Genomic DNA, 17,242 nt, shown 5'->3' with positions numbered 1-17,242 from the left:
GGAGATGAATCCATTCCCAACCTCCCAATAGTCAATTCCTATTGATGTACGAACATCTACACATTGTATGTAAACAATAAAAACGGATCAACTTTCAAGCAACTTCAATGTGGATCATTTCAATTTTGGGTGGCAGTGTGACGCCACCAGAGGGACCCAAGAGGGAAGGAGGAAGTCACCCTCTGTGATTTGGTTGGGTAATTGTCCAGTAGCTTCTCCATTTCGTCTCGTATCTGTGGCCTTTGCTTTGTACAGTTCGTCACTCCTTTGGCAACGCGGGCTCCCTTTCATTCCATTTTTATTCAGCTACGCTCGGGGGTTCCGACTCCGACAATTGGACGGAACTCAGGGGCATTTTTTAGTCAAAGTCTCATTTGTGCAACCCCCGACTAGTCCAAATTCCGAGGTTCCACTGTGTGTATTTCTGTCTGTATAATCCATCCAACTTCTTTGCCGCTTATCCTCACGAAGGTCGCCAGGAGTGCTGGTGCCTATCCCAGCTGTCAACGGGCAGGAGGCGGGGTACACCCAGAACTGGTTGCCAGCCAATCGCAGGGCACATCGAAACAAACGGGTGCACTCACAATCACACCTATGGGCAATTTAAAGCAGGGCTCGGCAACCTTTTTTTGAGGCGGAGGGCTACTTCGTGAGCACCGATCGCACGGAGGGCTCCGTCACCCGTTTGTGGAAAAAAAGTTCATTACACGTACATAAAATCTATATTTTTTTTTAATCCTTGTAGTAAATGACATTAAAGGGTATTTTCAAATTTTAATACGTGTAAGCAAGACAAATTGAGAATGTAAAGCACAAATAATAGTAATTTGTGGCCTCTATTATTCATTTTTAGAACATAGCTTGCAGGCGCCTTATATGGTCCCTGCGGGCTACCATTCGCCCGCGGGCACCGCGTCGGTGACCCCTGATTTAGAGTGTCCAATTTATGTTGCACGTTGTTGGAATGCGGGAGGAATGCCCGGCGTGCCCACCCAGAGAAAAGCCACGCAGGCACGGGGAGAACACGCAAACTCCACCCAGGCGGGTCCGGGGTTGAACCCGGGGATCTCAGACCCGTGAGGCCAACGCTTTACCAGCTGATCCACCGTGCCGCCAAATATATAGAGAGATAATATTTCACATTTGTCACATTCAAACACCACAACAACAAAACCACCAGCTGTGCCCTTAGACCCATTAGCATAAGCACACAACTGTATACAAAAGTACACGTGCGTGTGTGTGTGTGTGTGTATAAGCACATTGTGAATGGATTTAATGCGCTAAATGGTGGCAAAACAATAAAATGCAGGCTCCAAATAAATAAAAGCCATTATGCAAATGAGATTAGGCACAAAGTGAATTAGGCGCTAATCAGCGCTTCTATATAATCGTTAGGATGCGACTTTATCCAAACAAAACCGCCAGCGCGACGGTTCGACGCCACTTCCTTAAATCCTCCGGGGGAGGGGGCGGGGGGGGGGGGCGCAATCGGCAGCTGGCGATGTCGTTTTGTTCCCCGAGGATTGGACCGGGATCAAGCATAAAAATACATGTTCGGGATACATTTAATCGTCCCGAACGTCCATTTACATACCGACATATACTGTACAAGCGTGAAGTCGGATTCAAATTGCCGTTGACAAGATAAGTAAACATGTTGTTCATTTTTCCAGTGACAATGTTGACAAACATGCTAACAGGCAAGCAAATCTTGAAGCCTCGCCGCCCCCAAAATAACATTTGAAAAAATGATCATACGTTGCACAAATTTTGTCCAAAATTTAAGCGAAAAATGCGTCCACGTGCATTTTCATTTTTAATTGTGATGTAAACGTCAACATGTTGCAGAGTTGCATGTGGTTATTTGTTTTTTTTTGACTATTAGATGCCTTGAAAGGGCCCCTCATGCTGGAGAGTATTTTTTTTTTTTTTAAGTTTTGGAACTTTAAAATTTCCATTTTGGTTTAAATTTCCAATATTTTTTTTTAAATGAATGAATGTTTACGCTTGCATTTTTTATGGGTTGTATAATTCCTTGCTTGTAATTTATATCAATGTACATTTTTGAAACGCCAAATTTATTTGTCGTTTTGCCATGTATTTTTATTTTTAAAATGTTTTATTGCTATTATTTTGTAAAATCTATAATTTTTTAGGGATTATGGGGCTTTTAAAATTGTTTTTATAATTTTTACTCGTTTGGATTTTCCCACAATTTTTACTTTTCTTTTAAAAACAATGTACATAAAAAGCTTCAGTTTGATGTTTTGTTTTATGAATATTATTTAATTTTATTTATTTTAATTAAGTAATGAGTGGGATTTTATACTTTCATTGCATTTTGGATTTTTTCTTTATAAAATATTTGAATTCATTTCAATTCATAAATGTATTTTTAATCTATAAACTGTTTGAATTTGATATTTTATGAAATGTCTTAATTAATTGTGATTATTATTATTTATTAGAATTTTAATGGCTGGAATGCTTTTCATTCATAGTATGTATTTTTAATATAAAAATGTACAGTATACATTAAAATGCCCACATTTGATTGGCAGCCTCCTTTCATGGTGTCAATGTGTCTTTTTCCATTCATGATTTTCTTCTGGCTTGTGATTGGCTGCAGCGCTTGCCGGACGACATCATTATTCGCCGCCGCCGCCAATAACTAGAAAAAGGCTTGTAGGCATGAGTTGCAGGTGTGACGCAAAAAAAAAAAAAAAAAAAAAAAGTCTGGGTTTGGGGACTCGTTGTCCGGATCCGTCAGGTGGGCGTGGGCCAGATGGCGACCGAAACCGGGCGAAGGGAGCCGTCGTGCGACAGACTCCGTGACGGGAAGCGCTCGATGACAGGCGACAAAAAAAAAAAAAAAAAACACCTCTGTAGAACACGAGCTCCTCCTTTCTTCAATTTTTCCTCTGTAGCATGATATGGAAGTAAATATGTGCCACCAGGATTTGAATTAAAGATGCCACTTAGTCACGTGACTAAGAAAGCAAAACCGGATTGGCCGGCTGTTGGGTGCTGACCTGAAGTAACCCTGCCGCTTTCTTACCACTGAATTCAGACTTTGAATTTCAGACAACGAGTTGAATCTCAGGAGACTGAAAATATTGGGTTTGAATTTTAAAGATTGAATGTTCTTTCAACGGCAAATTTGTTAACACTGAAAAGTTCAACTGAAACAAACCTATTGAAAATCAGATCAGTTTTGAAATAATGTGAATTTTACAACATCAAATTTTCAGTGGCATTTTCAATTCAAATCCTGGTTACTTCCACACATGAAAATTTAAAAACAAACCAAAAATACATAATAATCTGGTAATTTTCTGAATTTAATGTCATAAAATTCTTGCAGCGTACAATTTTATTTCTTGTGATATCAACACTTTACACCTTTAAGTTAGTCGTATTACAACTTTTCTCCTAATATTATTTGACCGTTACAAATGTACACTCACAAAATAAAATGAAAATGATTATAATGTTGGAAAATATTTCTTCCAATATTACAACTTTGGTTAAAATACAACTTTTGTTAATTGACAACTTTTACTTTTTTTTTTTTTTTTTTTTTTAACGAGTTATGGCGGCACGGTGGCGCAGCCGTATTGTGTTGGCCTCACCTAACCCTAACCGGGGTTTAAATCCCGGGCCCGCCTGTGTGGATTTCTCCGGGTGGGCCCTCCGGTTTCCCCCCACATCCCAAAAAAACGCAACATTAAATTGCCCCTAGGTGTGATTCGAAGTGCGCCTGTTTGTCTCCATGTGCCCTGCGATTGGCCGGCGACCAGTTCAGGGCGTACCCCGCCTCCTGCCCATTGACAGGCGGGATAGGCTCCGGCACTCCCCGCGACCCTCCTGAGGATAAGCGGCAAAGAAAACGGGTGGATGAATACGTATATCTAAAGAGAGAAAAGGGGTCGCGGGGGAGGGAAGGTACGAAAAGGCAACAGAGCCGAGGAATCACATAAAAAAAAAAAAAAAAAGAGGAAATATCTTTTGCATAATATTTTAAGTAACTGTTGAGATTTCATTTCACATTGCTAATCCACAAAACAAATATGTGGTGGCATATTTAAAATAGGTGCGGGGGGGCTTCAATTTCCTATTGTGGCGTTTGTGGTGTTTGCTCTTTGTGTGCGTTTGAATTGATTTGCACACTCGGCACACGAGAGCTGAATGCTCCCGCCGAGAAGCCATCTTTTCATATCAGCTGCCATAGATTGATTTTTTTTTTTTTCTTTCTTTCTATTTCTCTCTCTCTCTCTCTCTCTCTCTCTCTCTCTCTCTCTCTCTGCGGCCCGGTGTTAACAAACAAGCTCGGAGCCGCCACGCGCACAAGATGGACGCTCGCGCTGTTTTTATATCTTTGGCCGCTGTCGTTCGAATCGGTTTTACAAGAAAAAAAGAAAAAAAAGTCATAATATGGCGAAAGAAGTGGATCAATTGATGGGAGGAAAATGTTAATAGAGCAGAAAAATCATTGGAGTATCAACTGGGGGGGGGGGGGGGGGGGGGAATGATCTGTATCTGCATCATCTGTGAGAAATGACTATTACAACCGTGCTGATAAAAAAAAAAAAAAAAAAAAAAAATGTACTTTTGGGAGGAAATACACTGACTATGTTTTGTAAAATTGTACATTTTTTTCCAATAATATTCAAACTTATCTGATAAAATAAATGACTCTTTTGCAATGTAAGTAACTTCTTTTAAGGACTAATGTAACTTTTTTATGGTCAAATCTTGACGTTTTTCTGACTCTTTCTGAATGATTTCACATTGACAATTCTACTCTTGTAAAACACTTTTACTCAGTATACACAACTTTTTGTTTTGACATTTTTTTGAACAATAAATTTTGTTTTAAGTTTGTTTTCCTTCACATAATTTGTCTATATTCCCAAGTCAAATTCCATTTTAGTACATTTCTCATAATGTTACAAATATAATCGTAATTCTCCTGCTATTACCTTTTTTTAAGTTTCATTTTTTTTCTTGTCATACATTTTTTTTTCTGAATTTATGACTCCACATAAAATATATTTTTCTGAGCTCATAACTGGCAGCACGGTGGACCAACTGGTTAGAGCAACTGGTTAGCGTGTCTGCCTCGCAGTTCTGAGGTCCAGGGTTCAAATCCAGGCCCCCGCCTGTGTGGAGTTTGCGTGTTCTCCCCGTGCCTGAGTGGCTTTTCTCCGGGTGGGCACTACGCTTTCCTCCCACATCCCAAAAACATGCATTGGAAATTATAAATTGCCCGTAGGTGTGAATTTGAGTGTGAGTGGTTGTTTGGCGATTGGCTAGCGACCAGTCCAGGGTGTATCCCACCGCCTGCCTGAAGTTTGCTGGGATAGGCTCCTACACTCCCGTGACCCACGTGAGGATAAGCGACTAAGAAAAGGAACGGATGGATAGAATATCAACTTTTTTCCCTTTTGAAAATTACTTCCCTTTTTTATTAAATGGCATATTATTATGATATAGTATCATAAACATTACCAGAATATTTGCAGTCAGGTTTAATTATTTTTTGGAAACTACAAGGACAAAAACAACAAAATTACAAGAAAAAACATGTTTTTTAAAGTTGGAATACGCGGGTACTTCCCCCGCCACGTGACCTGACCTGACCCAGAGAAGCGGTAAGAAAATGGGCGGATGGAAGATTCCATTTTTTCCCCCCTGGGAAAACATTAGGAGCTCACTGAATAAAAAGTATTAAAGTACTTTATAATGCCTTTACTATAGCTTGCGTGACATTTTTACATTTTCAAACCATTGCTGCACATTTGATTGGAAGAGATTATTTTTCTTACATCATGGATAATTATTCGCGAGGCAAAATCTCAGGTATTTAAGAGGACTCGCGCAAGCAGGTTGTCATTCCCATGATGCTTTGCTGCGTCAGGAAAGGCAAAGAATGACAATTATCTAAAACACAATTAAAAATGTTCATCTGATTATTCATAATGAGATAAAGCACAAGGAGTCACATTGAGATCACACGCGACTTCCGACGTGTGCGCGAGCGCTCAGCTCAGAACGAAAACTGGCGAACACGGGAAGTGAGGTCAGATTTCAAGTCGACACAAAATGCTTGTTAGCAAAGTCGGTTTGTCGCTCCCACTTGAAAGTGAGACAAACAAAACGCCGCACACTTCAACGTCGAAATGTTTGAGCCAACGCGCTGACAAAAAATTCACCAGCTTGAAGCTGATATCGTATTGGATCACGCAAACTGCCAGAGACTGGCCAACAGATATTAGCATCAGTGTTTTGTTCAGAGCGTACAACAAGACTAAGGAATTTATTTTCTCTTCTCTGGGAAAACGGCCAAGATTTCCGGAGTTGAGTAAGTAAGTGGCCTTCGCTGCCTCTTCTTCTTGCTCTCAAGTCATTCACTACCGTGTTTTACTACCAACAGCAAATGTATTGGTGTGGAAGGGGGTTTGTAGCCCAGCTTGTCTGCGAACTCCACCTTTGCAAACTCCTGTAATGACTAAGAGATGTCTGCAGACGGCGGATTTGAGATCAGCACAGATTTTGAGTAGAGAATCTTAACTTCTTCCATCAATTGTGAAGGAAAAAAAATGCCAAAACATTGCAAGTTAGACACTCCCAACGGAAGATTTACATCGACTCTAGGGTGTCGCCATTCTGAGAATAAGATGACTGAGTGCATGGGGCGAATTGCCAACGCCACGTAGAAAAAAAAAAACATACCGTATTTTCTGCACTTAAAAGACTTTTTGTCAAAAGCCGACGGTGCGCCTTATATATGGATTAAGATCGAGCCTTTAGCGCATCTCCATGTGACGGATGCATAACGTAACCCCAGCCTCTACTGTAGCGTCTATTCTATGCGCCTTATTATGCCGTGCGCCTTATATATGAAAAAAAAAGTTTGAAAATAGGCCATTCATTGGGGGTGCGCCTTATAATGCCGTGCGCCTTGCAGTGGGGAAAAATACGGTACTTACATTCAACTTGAGTCAAGCGGGGAGTCGTCGACGCTCACAAGAGTGGAGCAGATTGCAAGTAACCAAAGGCTGGGAATCGGTGATGGCCGTTGCATTGGAGGGGGAAGAAAAAAAAAAGTCTGGAATTAGTAGGGATAAAAAGCTAATATCATAATATAAAAAGCAAAGCGAAAAAAAAAAAAAAAAAACAATCTCGAAAAAAAACGGGTCAATCCACAGAATATGCCGCTATAAACTATTTGTAAATAAATTTTGCTGTTAGCCACGTTTTAGTTTTCGCTGGAGTGTGAGATGTTACAAAAGCAAAAAATATAGCGTTACATTCACTCTCCTGCTTGACGTTTTCTCCGCTCTTGCATCGGAAATTGGTATTTTGGGTGAAACCAACTCACGTTGTGAACCAGAGAAAAAGCAGCAAGCTTTGCGCTTGTAGCGTGACAGAAGAAACTTGTGTTGGTGAACGACCGGGAAACGTGAAAATACGCAAACTGGGCTGGCAGCGAAACGCGCTCATTTCGCTGCTCATCTTCCAGCAGAGCTCAGCGCCGCCTCGCAGAAAATCTCAAAATCTGGACTGCGTAAAAAAAAAATATATATATAATTAATAAATAAATAACAACAAATACTATCATTTAAACATCTGCCGCACGCCGCAAGGAGTTGACCGTGTCCACGTTTGTTCTCTCGCGATGACGTCGATTATGTACCAGCGTCGGCGCGTGGATGCGGGGAAGCCGACGGGGTTGCTTTGTTTGTCTATTCTTAGCGTTTATTAACGGGCCCACAACACAATCAATTATTCATTAAGCGTACGCGATATAACATTTAAAGCACTTTTTTTGGGTTGTTGTTTTTTTTTTTTTTTTTTTTTTGCGTGAGGTCAGCAGAATTTGCCGCCTATTGCTAATATCTGTATGATCGGGGCCCTGACTCAGCAGCATTTGAATATGCAAGGCTTTTCAGCACGTTTCCAATATCCCCCTTTTGTGCTGACATCAATGGCGGCGCTATTAAAGACACTATTTCATTATTGGCCGCTCGTCTTCCCGCGCGCTTATTATTTACCATCCAGGCGTATATAAAGTGTACGTATACTAAGCAGCGAGCGCTTTAATGAGGCGCTATCTGCCGCGCCAACATGTCTTCCTCCCAATGAGATTGTGAGCCTTTTTCCCGCAGATTTTTATCCGCACGTCGCCGGCGTGTCCATGAAATATGCATTTCATATCTCTTTCATTTCATTAACATAATTTAATTTGTGTTTTGCATTCCACGCATAATACATATTTGATTTACAAAACAAATATTTCCATTAGAAAATGAATTTGGCGGGCGAGCGAAAAGATGTATTGTAAAGAAATAAGAAAAGAGGAATTGTATTATCTTTGACTGGGGCCAAAACGCACAAATACATTTCTTATTTCCCACTCACTGTGTGCGCGTGTGTACGTGTGCGCGCGCACGTGGATATTATGTAAATGTGGCAGCGAAGAAAGCTGGCAGTTTATTGCGGAAAGTTTACAGCCATATCGCAAAGATTGATTTACAACAGCTTGTGTTTACTATGTGCTCTTACAAATACTACGAGCATTATTATCATGATACGCTACGTATGCATTGCTATTATTTCTATTATTACTACAATATAAAGTAGATGTAAAAAATCCCCACACCAGTGTTCAAACGCCAGGTTTTGTGATGTCAAATAAATTTGATTTTTCACAATTGTTACCTGCAATATACAGACACAACCAAAAAGCCAACTACAACATCACAGCTCCGTTGAGGAAATATCAGCATATGCTAATGCTAATAAGCTAAGTTTGCATAACTGGCAAAATACTACTAATTCCGCCAGAAACAAACACAAAAAATATCCTACAAGAACATCTGAGCTCGATTTAGTGTGAACCAGGCGCACTTTAAATGGTGTCAGCAGTGCGCTGATTCACATTTGACAAAACTCTGACAGTCGCCTGCAGTCATGCACACGTCTCGTTTTTTTTTTTTAATTATTATTTCTACTTTCCCTCTTGAAAATATGCCTCCTTTTGTTTTTTTTTTCCCCCACTTGAGTTTTTGAGATGACAGGCGACACGATTGGTGGAAAGAGGATCAGTGCGGTTTCCGTCCTGGGCGTGAAACAGTGAACCAGCTCTCGAACCTCAGCGGGGTCCTCGAGGGTGCATGGGAGCGCGCCCAACCAGTCCACTTCTGTCTTGCGGACCTGCAGAAGGCGGTCGCCCGTGTCCGTTGCCGGGTCTTGTGGGTACCTGACTTCCTGATGCTGGTCATTCACTCGCTTTATGACTTTTTCAGAGACGAGTCCACATTGGCAGCAAGGAGGGTTGGACTCCGCCAATGCTGCCCCTTTGTCACCGATTCTGTTCATAACTTTTATGGACAGAATTTCTAGGCGCAGCCAAGACACTGAAGGAACGGAGTTTGGGGACCTCTGTACAGTATCGTGTCTTTGGTTTTTGCGGATGATGTGGTTCTGATGGCTTCATCAAGCTGTGATCTCATTGTGAACTCATTCAAGCAGTTCACAGCTGAGTGTCAAGTGGCCCCGATGAGAATCAGCAACTCCAAATCTGAGACCATGGTCCTCGGTCGGACAAGGGTGAAGGGGATGAGTCCAAGTATCTCGGGGTCTCTTGTTCAGGAGCGAGGGAAGAGTGTCCCGGGATTTGAAAAGGCGAACCGGCGCAACGTCTGCAGTGATGCAAACTTTTTATTGGTCTCTACCAATGAAGAAGAAGCTGAGCCATAACTCTCGATTTCCAAGTCCAACGACGTGGCTCATGGATACACACGGCACCAAAACATTCCCTCTGCAGGGTGTCCGGACTCTGCCCTAGTCGAGCCGCTGCTCCTCCGCCTCGAGAGAATCCTGATGAGATGGCTCAGGGATCTGTTTCGGATGCCCCCGGACCCGTCCCTGGCAAAGGTCCCACCAGGCATGACCCAGGATACGCCGGAGAGACTTTGGCTCTTAGCTGGCCCGGCAGCGGCTCCGCAGTTGAACAAAGTGGCTGAGGACCCCCAGATAAACGGAAGAAGATACATGGATGGATGGATGTTATTTCTAACGTTTAATCTTTTCTCATAAAATGAGGAAAGAGTCCCTCAGCATGGGACTCTGGCCCCGTTTTAGCGCTTGATTGTTTTTAACTTTGTTTCATGTTTGACTTTCATTTCTGTACTGCACTTTGTCTCAGAAGTGCTTGTTTTTTAACGAGCTCGATCAGCAGAAACTATATTTTTTCTGGCACTATTAGTTTCTTGCAGCGTCCATCCACTTTCCATACCACTTACCCTGACGTGGGTCACAAGTACGGTGGAGCGATTCCAGCTACCTTTTGGGCGAGAGCCGGGGTACACCCTGAATTCGTCAAGGGCCAATCGCAAAAAAATCATTTACACCTACGGGCAATTGAAAGTCTGCAGTCAACCTCAGATCCAGGTCCTCAGAACTGTGAGGCAGACCAGGCGTGAACAATGCCACCTTTTTTTTTTTTTTTTTTTGTAACAATGACACTTTTTTTTTTTTCTCGAGCTAAAATGATTTTTCCACCCCCTTGCAATCCGGCACGCTCCCCATTCCTTGACGGTGCTTTTAATTAAAACACTTCACCTGGCCGGGCGAAAGGCTATCGGGAACGTCAACGATATCGTGCCCGAGGAGACGCAGTCGGAAGCGCGGCGGGCGGATAAGAGCCGGCGCTCCAAAGCCTCTCTGGCGACTTCCTCATATTAATTTGGCTTATCTATCCGTTAAAAGAAATCCAGGTAGAAGTGCGACAGATCCCGGGATTTAATGAGCTCAAAATGTAAAAAGAACGTCAAAACACGTCTCGCTACTTTTCCCCTCTCACGACGGGGAAAGGCGGGAGGGCTCGGGGGTGACGGGAGAAAAGTTGTCGCGGCTGAAAGCCAAACGGCGTTCCCGGCTAACTGGCATTAGCGGGGATTTCTAACGCGTTTGACACGCGGCAGGTGAGCGGGAGAAGAAGCGCGACGAGGAGGAGGAGGAGGAGGAGAAGGAGTGGAGGAGAGGAGCAAGAGGAGGAGGAGGCCTTCACTCACGCTCAGGAAATTCCAACTTTTTAAGCGCTGGTGCTCCTGGTAAGTCGCTGACGCTCGGACGATAACATCGAGCGCAAGACGGTTCGGAACTCTTCACTCCACCAAGGAAAGTGCTGTCGCCTGAGAGGAGGACGGAGTGCCGCAACACTCAAGAGCGGTTCTGGTCTTGACAAGCACATTCTGAGGGTCCTGGTCTTGTCTGCCGGACGGTGGATTTTTTTGTTGAGAGCGGCACTGATGATAAATGTGGCTTCCGCAGCCACAGAGACTTCGTATGTAAAACAAACAAACAAAAAAAAAACTGCGCCGTGCAAATTCTGCGGTCCTCAATTCTCTGAAACCGGCAACTCGAAAGAAAGCGGATCGTCGGTAAGCTAACTTTAACCGCGGTGTTGGTAACACCAGTGGATCAAAAACATTCCTGGAAAGTGCTTTGAAATCCATCTTCCGTCGGTCTATTTTGAAAAAGTATTTTTCTCCTCCTACTTCCGGCTCCTAATTTGCTCCTCCACAACCTCTTCCTCCTTCCTTTCCTGCCGCTCATCTTCTTCTTGCTCGTCCCTCACCGCCACCTTCCATTCCTCCGTCTTCCTCTCCATTCCTCTTTCAAGTGCTCCTCCTCCTCCTCCGCTTCGTTCTCTTCTTCCCTTGCCACCTCCTTCTTTTCCAAATGTCTGTCCTCCGACTTCCCCTTCATCTGCCGTCTCCTCCTTTCCCTCCTTCCTCTCCTCCTCGTCGACTTTCCCTCCTCCGCCCGCTCCTTCTTGCGTTCTTTCTTCCGACTCGATTCCTTTCCCTTTGATTCGCAAACCACAGAAAGCAGCGGGCCGCCATTGTTGCGGCAGTCGCACGAGGGAGGTGACCTTGCTGGCTAATTAACATCGTATTGTGACTTTAATTAGACAGACTAAAGCGGTCGACCTGAGGATGAGGAGGATGAGGCGTTAGAAGGCGCACCTGCTCTGAGGCAAATTGCTCGGCCGCGGGCGTCTGCGGGGAGGCCCGGCCGCGTTCCAAGCGCCATCAAGTAGTTAAAGAAGCTATTTCCGCGTTTCCCGCTTTCCGCTCCAAACAGACTCGCTCGTCGGTCGGCTGGCGTCGGCCCAAGCAAACGACGTCTCCGCGCCCCCCCCCCCCCCCACGATCCTTTTCTTGATGTTTCCATCCCGCTCGTTGCTCCCTCGCCGACGCTCGCTTTTGCTTTATTTGCATGCGCGCCAAAAATAAAAGAACATGTTTGTTGTTCAAAGACACGTGGCGCCTGCCAATCAAACGTTTCAATGAAGGGTGCAATAAGGGACACGACTTTCAAGGAGGATGGATGGACCCACGCGAGGAGGACGAAAGGAGGAGAAAGGGATGAAAGGAGGAGTAAATGATGAGGACGAGGAGGACATGAGAAGCGAAAACGTGGAGGCTTTCCAGGAGGTGCTTCAGGAACAAGAACATGGAGACGACATCAGGAAAATGAATCAATGACGGGGGGCGCAGGGATGAATTGAGGAGGGTCACCCGGTACATGAAGAATAAATGAGGACGGGAGGAAATCAGGTGGGGGGGGGACAAGAGAAGGACGACCGGACCAGTATTCCAGGATCAAGGTCGACTTTTTGAACTATGACCACGTCTTTTGTTTTGGGGTTTTTTGCGTGCATTTTTTGCTCTCAACCTGCGGTCGCTCTAAGACGCAAAGTACACCGACAGCTGGGAGGTCACTTACAAAAAAAAAAAAAAATCCGCTTCGCATAAAAACATGACTTGAACAAGAGAACTTAAATCTTAAATCTGTTGACAAAACATAGGCGGCTTGCAATTTTTGTGTCAGTGTCCCTGAGTCTGAAGATGTCCATGTGGAGGGAGGTTCTGGTCCGAATGGACCGCAGCCTCCTGCCTGAGGGAAAATCTTTGCTGGATGAATGACGTATTTCAACGAAAACCTCGAAATTATGATTGAACTGAAGTCGTCTGTATTTAATAAGGGTAACCGCTCACAAAGTCTGCTGCCACACCAGCTAAGAACCGTGACGGTGTACCAATGGCTGAGATTACACAAGGTCCTCTTCCGCACGGGCGTCGCCGTGCAAGACTGCCAAGCATTTAAAGGGAACCAGAGGAGCCGCTTTGATTGGTGGCTGTAGAACCATCTGCAGTGCTGAAGACCCCTTTTTGTAATACAGCGCATGGATGCCATCTTGCAGAAACTTGCGGTCTAACCTGCCTTTGCTTGATTTACATATCTGTCAACTTTTCGTAGCGCCAACCTGTATAGACTCCCCAAAAAAATCCTTATAGAGAGTAAAAAAAAAAATCCTTAGAACATACCGAAGCAAATTATACGTCAAAATAACGGAGGGAAAAAACACAAAGTTTTTCAATGATTTTTATTGTAGAGCTCCATAATGGTAATATCCCAAGTTAATGTCTAATTATCAAAGTCTATTTGGTGGCATTGCTGTAGTGTGTTCAGAATCCGTATGATTTGCGATAAACGGCCGCATACGTAAGAATCACCACAAAATCCGTATGAACTCCGACTAAACCGGATGAGTTGACGGGGTATGGATTTAACCAGTAAGTCCACAAAAAATACAGCATTTGGCGTTCACCTGCGCGCACCACAAAGCCTGCTCGACACTTTGCTGGGTTAACTATTAGATTAGCATTATTTCATATTTCACCACTGCATTCACTTCTTTTGTGTCGGGCCACTGAAATGTGCAAATGAATAACGAGAACAGATTTGAAGAAATGTGGAAGCTCCCTCTGCTGAATGAAAAAAAAAAAGAAAAAAAAAAGGTTGCACTGAGAATATTTTTTTTAAAAAAAATTAATTTTTGAAGTTGCTGGGAGAGGAATAAAATCTAACCAGGCCTGAGAATTAAGATCCGCGTGACAACTTTTTTGTTTGGTGTGATGAGATGACCAATTTGAAAAATATGAACATTGCTGTCATATTTTCACTTATCAGCAAACATAAGCGTAATGTTCCTGTTATGCAGCCTCTTCTTCTACTACTTCTTTCCACGCCAAATGGACAGATAAACACCCAGACACACGCGTATTGTGATCAATTAGCATCTATCAGCCTCAACGAGGACGCGGACGAGGACGAAGACGAAGACGGGGGATGAGGCGCCGGTGGAGCAAAGCAGTCCACCTCGCACGAGACCACCACGGCCGCCTCATCCGCCGCAATTACGCCGCTTAATTAGGCTTTGAGCGCCGAGCCCGTTTGAAGTGCGCGGAAAGCACAAAAGATGGCGTCAAACGGCGGCGGCCTTAATCCGCCATGTGCCCTTCGCGATAATGCGCGGCAATATGTCGTCGTCTTCCTCCGCACCCTCCTCTTCCTCCCTTAACCCCTCGCCTCCTTTTCACGCCGTCGTCATTTTTCATTCTTTTTTTACATTTGACGCCATCTGGCCGCACGCGTCTTCGGTCGTCGGCCTGATGGATGGCGGGCGCGCTCGGCCGATCTGGACGCTTGTAATTAGCGACCGTGTCAGCTGTCAGACATAGCGCGGGACACTTGATTAGGTACACTTTGCGGCCAGCATATTATGAATGCTGCTCGCGTGTCACGTGACAGCTTCCTGGTTTGTTCAGTTCCGCAGTTGGCTCCAGTCGCGAGCTACGATTACGCCCTCAAAATCTTCCTTTCAGACGGCGTGGCGTGGTTTTGGAGCGCCTCGTTGTAGGCTGTGAGGGGAAGCCCTCCTGGCTCCTCTCAGTGAGGACGTGTCGGAGAGAGATGGAAAGTTCTTTAGACTACACATCGAAGAGGAAAATCTGTCGTTTGTATTTGAAGTAAAGGTTTTGTGACACCAGTCTTGGTCCTCATCCGCGATTATCATCGCACGCTTTGTTTGAATGCATCACTGTTCCAACTACCAGTTGTTTTAAAAGGTTAACAATTACATGAAATGCATGCTCATTTTCATTAGCCTGTCTATGGCATTTGGTGAAGAAGTGAAGAAACGGGTCCAAGCGGGGTGGGAACGGTTGGCGGAAGGTGTCTGGTGTTCTATGTGACAGAAGAGTCTCCGCTAGGATGAAGGGCAAAGTTTAGAAAACAGTGGTGAGGTCGGCCATGATGTACGGATGAGAGACGATGGCTCTGAAGAAACGACAGGAAGCAGAACTGGAGGGCGCAGAGATGAAGATGTTGAGGTTCCCGCTTGGATAGGATTAGAAATGAGCTCATTAGAGGGACAGCCAAAGTTGGATGTTTTGGAGACAAGGTTAGAGAGAGCAGACTGCGATGGTTTGGACATGTTCAGAGGCTGGTAAGGATGGAGCTACCAGGGAAGAGAGGAAGACCAGAGAGAAGGTTTGCGGATGTGGTGAGGGAAGACACGAAGGCAGTTGGGGTTCGAGAGGAAGACGCAGGAGATAGGCTAAGACGGAAAAAGACGACACGCTGCGGCGACCCCCAACGGGACAAGCCGAAAGGAAAAGAAGAAGAATGTATCATCCTTTTTGTTTTACGTGCCCATTTGACAGTAAACTTCATCTGGGAGCGACAACGAGATCTTGAAGAAAGTACAGTTTGAGGCTTCTTTTCCTTTCCTCAAAGTGATGTGATATGTATCTATTTCTGACACTCTTGAGAACAAATAATGAATTTGCGTGTTTTAGGAAGCTAAAGGGAGTTTTAATGAATTTAAATTTGTTTACAGTGTCTCAAAGGGGTAAAGACAGCGCTAAAGCGGGGCAGGGGGTTCACCGTATTCCGCTCCAGCGTAAACAGAAGCGCTTCCCCCTCGGAACGCTTTTTGGACTGACATCCAGCAGAGCAGTTTCCTCGGATGGTCGACTCGTCTTTTGTTCTCCCTCGAGTGGATTTTTTTTTTTCTTCTTCTTTCCTCGGGAGTCAAAGTCAAGTGCGTGTGTAGTAAAGTGTGTGTAAAGTGTGTCAGTGAGGCCTTATCAAATGTTTCCTGTTCGCTCGGCGAAAAGGCAAAAAGAATGAAACGAGAATGAAACATTCTGAGCGTCGGTGATGAGCTGAAACAAAGCGCTGCTCTCTTTTTTTGGGAGGTGGGGGGGGGGGGTGGTCGTCTTCTTTGGTGCGAGCGCCGGCTTTTAAACATCCTTAAATTGTCCATTCGGCGGCCAACTTGCAGACAAAATGTCGGCGGCGTAAAAAAAAAAATAAAAAAAAAGTGCACGCGGCAGATTGAATAAAATAATGCGAGCGGGGGGGACAGATTAGTCATGGAGTTGAGCCCGCGCGCTCTTTGAGGCGTCGCACAATGGCGCCCTCAGAAGTGCACAAAAGGCGACGTTCAATATATCGCGGATGATACATGGTCAGACGTGTAATCTCTCTTTGATTCTCGCCTTGCATTCAGCCGGCAACCTTTTCACGCCCCTGATGAGCTGCGAGGACGCACACACAATACGCTCTTGCAGGGGTGGGAAGTAATAAAGTACAACTACTATGCTCTTACAAGTACTTAAAGTATCCCGTTAATGCTGTGAACACCGGCACTTATTCGATAGTTCGAGGCTTAGAAACATTCAAGGCTCCCGATAAAGACGACGCATACGTTTTAGGCTTACTTTTTGACGGTTATTAATAGATCTTCGCCCACCCCCATTTGGGTCGAAGTCCTATTTGTGCTGTGACGCAAGCGCCGGGTCGGATTTACCCCTGCAATAGTGAAATGGTAAAACAATGAAAAAGAGAGTGAGAAAACCAATAAAAGGAAGGCAAAAATCATTTATTTACAGCTATAAAACTAAGAAACGTGCTGAGAGCGACGCTGACTCAGCGCAAAGCTCAGGTTGGAAGTATGTGGCTTTTTTTTTTTTTTTTTTTTCCCCCCCCACCTGCCGGTCCTCATTTTTCCATGCACAAACAGCTAAAGACAAATCCTGTGCTTATATCAACTTCTTCTTTTCTTTTCAGGGGTCGAAAATGACAAGTACTGTAATTCCTGACCCACAGAGCGCACCTGGTTATACGTACATTCGGAAAGGAAATATTTGGTACACGCATGCGCCGCAGCTGTGTAAAAGTCGCAAGTGCCCACATTGAAACCCAGATTGAAAGAAAGACGGTACACAGAGTTTAACGCTAGCGCTAGTGCTAGCCCCATGCTCTGACCGCTTTGTTCTGGTCAGAACCAGCATTCTGGATGAGCTGCAGCTGT

General features: G+C 44.4%; 1 protein-coding gene across 5 annotated transcripts in view; it reads right to left on the bottom strand.

Annotated features, from left to right (window-relative positions):
* znf536 (zinc finger protein 536) overlaps window positions 1-17,242 on the bottom strand; it is a 402,786-nt gene that overhangs the window by 335,912 nt on the left and 49,632 nt on the right. For 3 of the 5 annotated variants that reach the window (XM_061813494.1, XM_061813493.1, XM_061813503.1), the window contains one exon: window positions 6,996-7,064. The exons of 1 other annotated variant lie outside the window; for it this stretch is intronic. The gene's annotated coding sequence lies outside the window, so the exon portion shown is untranslated. Of the gene's footprint in view, window positions 1-6,995; window positions 7,065-16,649; window positions 16,741-17,242 lie in introns of all 5 variants that reach the window. One more of the 5 variants, XM_061813495.1, reaches the window with a different exon arrangement.

Source organism: Syngnathoides biaculeatus, chromosome 3 (genome assembly GCF_019802595.1).
Source record: "Syngnathoides biaculeatus isolate LvHL_M chromosome 3, ASM1980259v1, whole genome shotgun sequence".
In the NCBI taxonomy this organism is placed as follows: Eukaryota; Metazoa; Chordata; class Actinopteri; order Syngnathiformes; family Syngnathidae; genus Syngnathoides; species Syngnathoides biaculeatus.
Note: the sequence above shows the minus strand (reverse complement) of the source record. Positions and strands in the feature narration are given on the sequence as shown.